We start from the raw sequence: 10,373 nt of genomic DNA, 5'->3' as shown, positions 1-10,373 counted from the left end.
TTCTTCCCTGATGACACGGACAGATTCTAAAACGACAATACCAGGATTCATCAGGATCAAATTGTGACAGAGTGGATCAGGAGCATGAGACGTGATTTTCACACATGGATCGTCCTCCACAGAGCCCAGACCTTAACCCCATTGAGAATCTCTGGGATGTTCTGGAGAAGCTGCAGCGTCAGACTCGACCATCATCAATGCAACAGGTGAAAAATTAATGCAACACTGGATGAAAATAAATCTTGTGACACTGCAGAAGTGAAATCGAAACAATGCCACAGTGAATGTGACGTAATCAAAGCTAAAGGCGGAACAAGGGCGTGACTTTTTTTTTGGCCAGGCAGTGTGCACGTGAGATGACTCATTACCCAGGGGTCTGAACAATTTATGCTAAAAATGACCCTGGGACATTTCACACAAACAGAAACTATTTACAAATACGTGTGCTAGTTTCAGTGCAGTTAGCTCCTCCCTGCAGACAGATAGTGTCCCCAGCAATCTGACCAGAACTGAAGAAGTGGATGAGCAGCCAAACGTCTTCAATCAAATAACTTTTGTCCAGTTAACAGAAACAAATTTTCTTTTCCTATCACCAATACAATAATTGGAACCTATATATACAGTATTTGTCATCAGCCTACAGTCACGTATAATGATTAAGAGCAGATTAATTTAAAAACTGTAACAAAATGTTGAGCAGAAGTGAAGATTCCCATTAAGAGATACAACATGTCGACCTGCGTGGGCTCTGGGGGCCTTTTCTAAAAAGATACAACAAATAACGTTAAGTTGTGAACAGTGATTACACAAATATAACTCTGTTTTAACTCACTGTATGCTCTCATCCTGATAAAAGTTCATGGGGACATCTTTTGAAAATTGCCTTTTTGTGTTTTTAGGGTCTCTAAAAGAATATAGTAAATAGTAAAAAGATAAATAAGAAAAAAGCAGAAGAGCAGAGCCAGAGGAGCAGAGCCAGAGGAGCAGAGACAGAGGAGCAGAGTCAGAGGAGCAGAGCCAGAGGAGCAGAGCCAGAGGAGCAGAGTCAGAGGAGCAGAGCCAGAGGAGCAGAGCCAGAGGAGCAGAGTCAGAGGAGCAGAGCCAGAGGAGCAGAGCCAGAGGAGCAGAGCCAGAGGAGCAGAGCCAGAGGAGCAGATTCAGAGGAGCAGAGCCAGAGGAGCAGAGCCAGAGGAGCAGAGACAGAGGAGCATCGTTTGAAGAGCACTTACTGTGAATCATGAGTCTTTGTTGGACCTGATGAGGATGTGCTTCTGCAAAAGATGAAACAACAACTGAATTTTCACAAAGATTTAATATTTTTAATGGTACATTTTTATAATAGCATAAAAGAGATATTTGGTGAAACCCTTTTGACTTCTCAGATTTAACCTGTGGCAGTTATTTTACACACTTGAGGAAGCTTTAGGTTGTTTTCACACTGCCACTAGTGAGGTCGACCTAAAACAGCATTCACCCCGGAGCAGAGCTCGGGCTGGTGCAAAGTGGAGCTCAGTAAACCACTGCTCCAACACAGTTAGAGCGGCTCCTCTCTCTTTCTCAGAGAGGAGCTGCTCCTTAGAGAGAAGAGTCGCTTCTCTCTCTCTCTCTATCTCTCCTTCTCTCTCTCTCTGGAGTGGCTCCTTCTCTCTCCTTCTCTCTCTCTCTCTCTCTCTCTCTAGAGTGGCTCCTCTCTCTCTCTCTCTCTCTCTTGCTCTCTCTCTCTCGCTCTCTCTCTCTCTTTCTGGAGTGGCTCCTCTCTCTCTCTCTCTCGCTCTCTGGAGTGGCACCCCTCTCTCTCTCCCTCTCTCTCTCTAGAGTGGCTCCTCTCTCTCTCCTTCTCTCTCTCTCTCTGGAGTGGCACCTCTCTCTCTCTCTCTCTCTCTCTCTCTAGAGTGGCTCCTCTCTCTCTCTCTCCTTCTCTCTCTCTCTAGAGTGGCTCCTCTCTCTCTCTCTCTCTCTCTTGCTCTCTCTCTCTCTCGCTCTCTCTCTCTTTCTGGAGTGGCTCCTCTCTCTCTCTCTCTCTCGCTCTCTGGAGTGGCACCCCTCTCTCTCTCCTTCTCTCTCTAGAGTGGCTCCTCTCTCTCTCCTTCTCTCTCTCTCTCTGGAGTGGCACCTCTCTCTCTCTCTCTCTCTTGCTCTCTCTCTCTCTCGCTCTCTCTCTCTCTTTCTGGAGTGGCTCCTCTCTCTCTCCTTCTCTCTCTCTCTCTGGAGTGGCACCTCTCTCTCTCTCTCTCTCTCTCTCTCTAGAGTGGCTCCTCTCTCTCTCTCTCTCTCTGGAGTGGCACCTCTCTCTCTCTCTCTCTCTCTCTCTCTCTGGAGTGGCTCCTCTCTCTCTCCCTCTCTCTCTCCCCCTCCGTGCATCTTCACTCTGTCGTCTGATGATCGTTGTCATGGAGATATGTTCAGGTGATGGCTCTTGTGTGGCTCATGGTGTTTGAAGTGAACGATGCAGTGAACAATACTGATCCTAAAGTGAAGTACACAGAACATAAATCTAACGCGCAGTATGTCACTTTTCTGGGGGAGGGTCCGCAAGTTGTTTGTCTCCATGGAAATGTAATTGCTTGTCTAGAATGTTCCGCAAAATGGCATTAAATTTATTTCCATGGAGATAAGCAGATGACTCCATTGGGCCAAGTCAGTTCAGTTCAGTTCAGTTCACAGTTGAGAAAAATGATCTTTAATTATTTTCGGGCAATAAAAACACACCACAAATGAATAAACAGACACATTTGATGTCACAATGTGGAACATGTCAGACAAAGCAAACACCTCCATGGAGACAAGCAGTTGGCAAGTGGACCAGAAAAATGACATAGTGCAGCTTTAAACATGAACATTATTGCTGCTCTGAACTCACGGTGCACTGGGAGAGGACCCCAACCTGGAGACTTCTACAGGCCTGACGTCTGGAGGTGGAAGAACCCTGAAAAAGAAAAGGAAAACTCAACAAAGACATTACATATTTGTATTTTAAGACTTTAGTTTCACTGTTTCATGCATTTATTTTTCAGTAGAGCTGTGATAATTCATCAATCCATCGTCATGGTTACTGATACTGTTTTCTTCTCTAACATTAAATCAGAACCTGTTTTGCAAAATGGACTTTTCAGAGCTTTTAACTGTCTGAAAGCTGCTTCTTTGTCATCGACGCCATTTTGCCAGTCGACTCCCTTTTCAACGTCAACACCACCGTTTTACACTCACTGCTCTACACTTATTTCATCCTCCAGTTTTATTTTCTGAATCGGTGATACATGTAGGATTCTGCTGTCTGTTGTGATGATGTTTTAAGTCGTTTTAGATGAATATTGGGATTAAAAATGCACAAAATCATAACATAATCATCCACGGGTGTCAGAGATTATAACTATAGAGCAGACACAAGCACAGTAGGTCTTCTTTAAGTAAAAAAAAAAAAAAAAAGGGTAATGGTTGTATCAGTAATCAAAGAAAATGAAAATGGGCCATGACGTGGGCCTCTGAGCCAACAAAGTCTGAACAGGACCCAGGAGAGATCGCTAAATTACTCAAACATGCATGGATGACATCTAAAACCTCTTCAGACACGTTTGTGATGAGGGAACATCATAACAAAGACGAAAATTTAAATACGTCAACTGGACAAATCGTTGTAGGAGTGAAGACATTTCTCTGCTCATCCAAGACACTTCTTCAGGTCTGGTCAGATTCACTGCTGGACACGGCCTTATATCTGTCTGAAGAGAGAGGGTAACTACACTGAAACTGAAAACATCTATTGTCTCCAGTTTCAGCTGAAACTACCCTATTCAACCTGTAATGGCCACCTACTGTTCTCTTTGTTCCTGTTTGTTTTGGGTCTGAACAATAGCTGTTGTTGTCTGAGGGTTTACACAGACATGAAGGAACAACCTTATCAGATTCAGAAAACTTTATTGATCCCAGAGGACAACTCATTTGCAGCATTCTCAGAGCAGTTCTCTCACACACACACAAACACACACCCCAACACACACACACACACACACACACACACACACACACCCCCAAACACACAAACACACAGTGTGTCAGTCCATTACAGTCCACAAGTGGAACTCAAAGCACAATATAAGAACAATATAAAACAGTGTAAACTTCAAGAAACACTACCCTTAGAAGTTAGCAATTTAATAGCTGAGGGCACAAAAGAATTTGAAAAACGATTTGTTTTCCGTATCGGAGCATAAAAGCAACGCCCTGAAGGCATCATGATAAAGTCAGGAGCCAGAGGATGGAGGGGCGGAGCCAGGAGCACCCGCTCCTCCCACAGAGAATGCAGCTCCCTCTGTTTAACCCCTGTCATTTTTGAGCAGGTTTTAACAATGTTCTGCAGTTTGTTCTTATCCTTCAAGGACAGAGACTGAAACCGGCAAATGAAAGAAAAAGTGAGCAGACTCTCGATAAAAGAACAATAAAAGTTGTTGATAATATTTCTGTTTACATTAAAAGAGTTCAGTTTTCTCAACAGATACATTCTTTGCTGCCCTCGTTTAACAATACTCTGTGTTTAGATCAAACCTCAATCTGTTGTCTATCACGGAGCCTAAATACTTGTAATTATTGACGATTTCGACCACATGTCCATGTATGACACTGACACTATGAGAAGGTGCACGTCTAAAATCAATAACCATGTCCTTAGTTTTGGCAACATTCACATTATCACATGGTAGAAAGCTCCATAAAGTTGGTGTTGCATAATACGCCCTCTTTAAAGCCACACTGGTCTGATACGAGCTTTTCTTTAACAGCTCTGTTCTTTACCGCCTCAAGTTTGTGAAGTTCTGTCAGTGACGCCGGCGACTACAGGACAATACTCTGGAAAATAGATGATACCATTTGCTTAGTGACGGCATTTTGACCACGACATTACTGATGTGTGCAGACCAAGACCAGGAGCTTCAGAATCATTATCTGGACTATTCAGGCTCTAACTGTTTGACAAATCCAAAAGTGAATTGCTGACTATTTCATGACTATAACAATCATTAGTTGCAGCTTTATTTTTCAGTCTTGTTTTGGACTTGGATTAGTATAATCAGCAAATGAGTGAAAGCTGCTTTGAACTAGAGAAGGACTAAACCAGGACTAAACCAGGACTAAACCAGGACTAAACCAGGACTAAACCAGGACTAAACCAGGACTAAACCAGGACTAAACCTGGACTAAACCAGGACTAAACCTGGATTAAACCAGGACTAAACCAGGACTAAACCACGACTGAACCACGACTGAGCCAGGACTGAGCCAGGACTTATCCAGGTCTGAACGAGGTTAAATTTAGGACTAAAGATCTAACCCTGGACTAAACCAGGTTTAAACCAGAACAAATACAGGATTGAACCAGGCCTTACCCTGATCTAAACCCTAAACCCTTTTTAGGCAAAGTCCTCAAAAAAGTTGTTTACCAACAGCTTATTAACTTCCTCCAAATGAACAACTCCTTTGATGTCTTCCAATCAGGTTTTAGACCCACCACAGACTGAGACGCTCTTATCAAGGTGACACATGACACCCGCCTGAACACTGATGCAGACAAAGTCTCAGTCTTGATCCTGTTAGATCTGAGTGTTTCCTTTGACACTGTGGATCATGGGATCCTCTTACAGAGACTAGAGGACTGGGAGGGCATCTCTGGTACTGCACTAAACTGGTTCAAGTCCTATTTAGAAAACAGGGAGTACTTTGTTGAAATTGGAAAATGTATCTCAGATAAACTGTCCCTGACCTGTGGGGTGCCCCAGGGGTCAATCCTGGGACCCCTGCTGTTCAATCTCTATATGCTGCCATTAGGTCAGTTAATACGCAGCAATAATGTGTCTTACCACGACTCTGCAGATGACACTCAGATCTATGTCTCACTGCAGCAGGTGAATATGGACCAGTGGATTCACTCACTGCATCAACAGATCAGTGTGTGGAGGAAAAACAACTTTCTCCAGATAAACTCAGACAAGACTGAAGTCATCATCTTTGGCCACAGAAACATAGAGAAAGTGTCAGCATCACCTCCAGTCTCTCTCTCTAAAACCTTCAAATCAGGCTAGAAATCTAGAGGTAATAATGGACTCAGACTTGAACTTTAACAGCCACATCAAATCAGTAACATCTGCAGCTTTTTACCATCTAAAAAACATTGCAAAAATCAAAGTTACATAAGTCAGACTTATCCCTGCATTTGTCTCCAGTAGGTTAGACGACTGTAACGTTCTGCTCACTGGCCTCTCCAAACGAGCCTTAACACAGAACAGAACATCCAGAACACTGCTGCTCGGGTCCTGACTAGAACCAGGAAGTATGAGCACATAAGTCCTGTGGCTCAGGTCTCTGGCTCCTGTGGCTCCGAGAATAGACTTTAAAGCAGCTCTGCTTGTGTATACGTCTCTCCATGGCCTAGGTCCAAAGTATATCACCGACATGTTAGTGTCATATGAACCATCTCACACTCTGAGGACTTCAGGGACCGGCCTCCTGCTGGTGCCCAGAGTCAGGACTAAACATGAGGAATCAGCGTTTCAGTTTTATGCAGCTAAAACCTGGAACAGTCCTGAAGATGTGAGACAGGTCTCTACTTTGACAATGTTTAAATCCAGGCTCAAAACTGTTCTGTTTATCTGTGCATACGACTGAAAGGTTTTTATTCTGCACTCTTCTGTTTTAATGTTAATTTTATGATGACTATTTGTGATTATTTATGTTTTGATTTGTGTGATTTTAATGTCTTTCTTATTCTGTAAAGCACTTTGAATTACCTTGTGTACGAATTGTGCTGTACAAATAAACTTGCATTGCCAACACCACAACAGAAGTAGGACTAAGCCAGGTCTAGCCAGGCCGGGACTGACCCAGGTCTAAACCAAAACTAATCCAGGACTAAGGTCTGAAGCACCTCTGTAGAGACAGATTTAGAGTTCTGGACATGCTCGGACTGTTCTGGAATCTGGACATCACAAATTGTCAACCTCAAATGATTTTTCTCTCTTCAAATCGCAATTTGAACAGATCACAAAGGCTGCAGTTTTTTGTCTTATTCGACGTATTCGTGCTGACCCTGTAGTTTAGATAAGTATGAACATGTAGAGGTAAGATCGGGCCTAAAAAATCCAGCCCGACCCGACCCAGGCCCGCGGGTATTAAAGCCCGACCCGGCCCGAGCCCGACCAATTAACTTGATTTGCCCGAGCTCGAAGCAAACCCGAAATTTCATATTTTATTTGTGAGGATAAATAAAAAAAATAAAGAACCAAACAAAGTTAAACATGCGTAAAAATAAGCCTACTAATAAAAAACCTTCGTCACTCACTACTGAAAATGGTCTAAGGTCCTGACAGCAAAAGTCCACGCACTTGTCTGTGATGGCCTGAGGTGCGGTCTTTGGGACAAATGATAATATAGATGTTTGATCATCACTTTTGCCAGTACAGCTGTTTAAATGTCTGCTCAGCGTCGAGGTGCCAGTCTTTTTGCTCTCGTATGAAAGCAAAGCGCCACATTTACTACATTCAGCGAAGCCAACGCACGTTTCTATGGCATTTTCAACAATCAATTTGAAGCATTTCCACACCTCACTCTTGCCGGTGCGTGTTTGCCTTTTCAGTTCCCCTGTCTTTAGTTTATCCTTTACTTCTTGCTGCTCCATATCAGGGATACCGTGGTAACTACTGACCACAAGATCTGTCATTGTATTTAAAATCTGTTTCTGAATTTTTCTAAACCACAAAATTATTGAAACATTTTGCAGAATCTTTCATTGTAAATGTGATTTTTTTTTTTTTTTTTTTTTTTTGGTGAGCACGTAGCTGCTTAGCTGATGTCTTTGAACTCTTAATATTTGAATTTTTTAAAATCATCTATGGGAAAAATAAATGGAGAATTGACTTCTGCGAGCTGTCACTGTTGAGCTCCACTGCACATTACTTTGTGTATTTTGTAAAGGTCTGTTCATTTACTGTGAAGTGATTCAAAAAGAGACTCACTGAAACGGTGGATCTGAGGTTTTCTGTTCCTCCGGATCAGACATTTTGACCTGTAACACATAAACAGAACAGTTTTCAAACTCGATTTTGATACTAAAAAATAAACTCTAAGATAGTTCCCCGTTGTGATGCCCAATGATCATTTTAAAATACATGATCACACAATATTGTAATTTTCAAGACATGAAAATTGCCTTTAAGACAACATAAAACTGTTCAGGAAACACTATGTTTTATGTCAGTATCAATATCTGCTCAAATGAGTATCTAGTTTCGATGCGGGTTGTAGTATCAATTAGTATGTGATTTTTGATACTTTTGACAGGCCCAGTTTGATGGAAAGACAATAATCTATTAGCAGGTTAAAATAACTAGCTCAACATGTGGAAATGGATAAATGGATATTCCACTCTTTCCTGTGACAGTTAAACCCACAGACACTGAAGGTGGGTCAAATGCACAGGGCACATTTCCCATTTTTTGACCTCAAAATGTCCTGTAGCTCTTCATTTCCATGACTGCACTTGACAAACACTATTTGGTGAATTAGGTGGGATGGGTCTAAATTTACTTTAGGTTTTGTTTTTGACAGAGTTTTGAATGAGAACAAAAAGTTGATGCTGAAGTTCTAATGAGCTCAGCCATTGTCTCGATCATTTCAGTGGGATTCAGTGAATCCTGATACATTTCTGTGTTTGGCCTTTCAGACCAACTTCATTCAAACATCAGACTGACAACTTTTATGAAATATATATATATATATATATATATATATATATATATATATATATATATATATATATATATATATATACATACATACATACATACATACACACACACACACACACACACACACATATATACATATATATATATATATATATATATATATATATATATATATATACACACACACGAGGGTCATTCAATAAATAAGGTGAATCTTTCGGTATAAGGACTTTTAATACACATAGAAGTTTACTTTTTTTTGTTTTTGTTTTTTTACTTGTTTTTCACATGGATTTAATTTCTTTTGCAGATTAAAAAACAAAACTTTGAGAGTTTTGGCGATTAACAAAGATGGCCGACCAAGAAGCTCCAGGATTGAACAGCGGTCAGTTATTAAGTTTTTGGTTGGTGAAGGTGCAAACCCGTTGAAATTCACAGGAGAATGTCACTGTGTCTGGTTCTCACTTCTGTAGACCTCTCTGCCTTCATCCTCATCACTGCTCCGTCTTTAAACTATTTAGCCACTTGTAGACATTTTTTTTGGCTGAAACATGTGGCACCAGACACAGTGACATTCTCCTGTGAATTTCAACGGGTTTGCACCTTCAGCAACCGAAAACTTGATAACTGACCACTGTTCAATCCTGGAGCTTCTTGGTCGGCCATCTTTGTTAATCGCCAAAACTCTCAAAGTTTTTTTTTTTTTTTATCTGCAAAAGAAATTAAATCAATGTGAAAAACAAGTAAAACAAACAAACAAAAAAGTAAGCTTCTATGTGTATTAAAAGTCCTTTTACTGAAAAATTCACCTTATTTATTGAATGACCCTCTCTCTCTCTCTCATGAGTCATAAAAAGGAACAAACTTGGGTCAAATTGACCCCAAAAGAACATTACTTTTTTCATAGGGTTTTCTACAATCTTTTTTTTTTTTTTCATTATTGACAGAAATCATCCAAATGAAGGACTGGCCCCATTTTGACCCATCTGATGAAGAAATGACAGAGTTGTGCTGTGCTCATGTTGCTTTTGGAGTCATAAATGAGCCCAGGACCACGTAAGAGTTATATAACTACCTCAACTTCCTTCATCTGAGCAAAACAAAACCACATGAGGTCGTTTCGTTTATTTAAATGTTCCAGCAGCTCATTACACAGACTAACACTCTACACACAGAGCAGAGGAGATAAGGACGGATCTGCCTCTAAACTGGGACAGTAAATAAATGATGTTTACCTGTTTCTGAAATTGCGAGTTCACGTGTAAAAATGAAACTAAACGTTTCCTAAAGCAGACAGGGCAGGTGTGAGGGAGGAGCCAACTCTGACGACACGCACACACAATACTCAAATATTAGAGTATTATATCGACTTTATGTAATGAGGACTGTAATATGCAGTAGCTTGAACCCTGGCTAGTCAGGGTCAGGACAGTGATTAGGTATGTTCAGGTGAGGCTTAAGAATGAGGGAGTCCACAGGCAGGTACAGGTAGAACGTTCCTTTTAATGTCCTTACTTGGGGTGTGTGCACGTAACGTTGTGCAACCATGTAAAATAATAATCTGCGTGTCTGCGGCGCACTGGAGTACACTCGCGCTCCCTCTAGTGGTGCAACAAGGGATAACAACAATTAAGAACAACT

This window comes from Periophthalmus magnuspinnatus, chromosome 16 (assembly GCF_009829125.3).
Source record: "Periophthalmus magnuspinnatus isolate fPerMag1 chromosome 16, fPerMag1.2.pri, whole genome shotgun sequence".
In the NCBI taxonomy this organism is placed as follows: domain Eukaryota; kingdom Metazoa; phylum Chordata; class Actinopteri; order Gobiiformes; family Gobiidae; genus Periophthalmus; species Periophthalmus magnuspinnatus.
The sequence above is the reverse complement of the archived record's forward strand: the minus strand, read 5'-3'. Positions refer to the sequence as shown.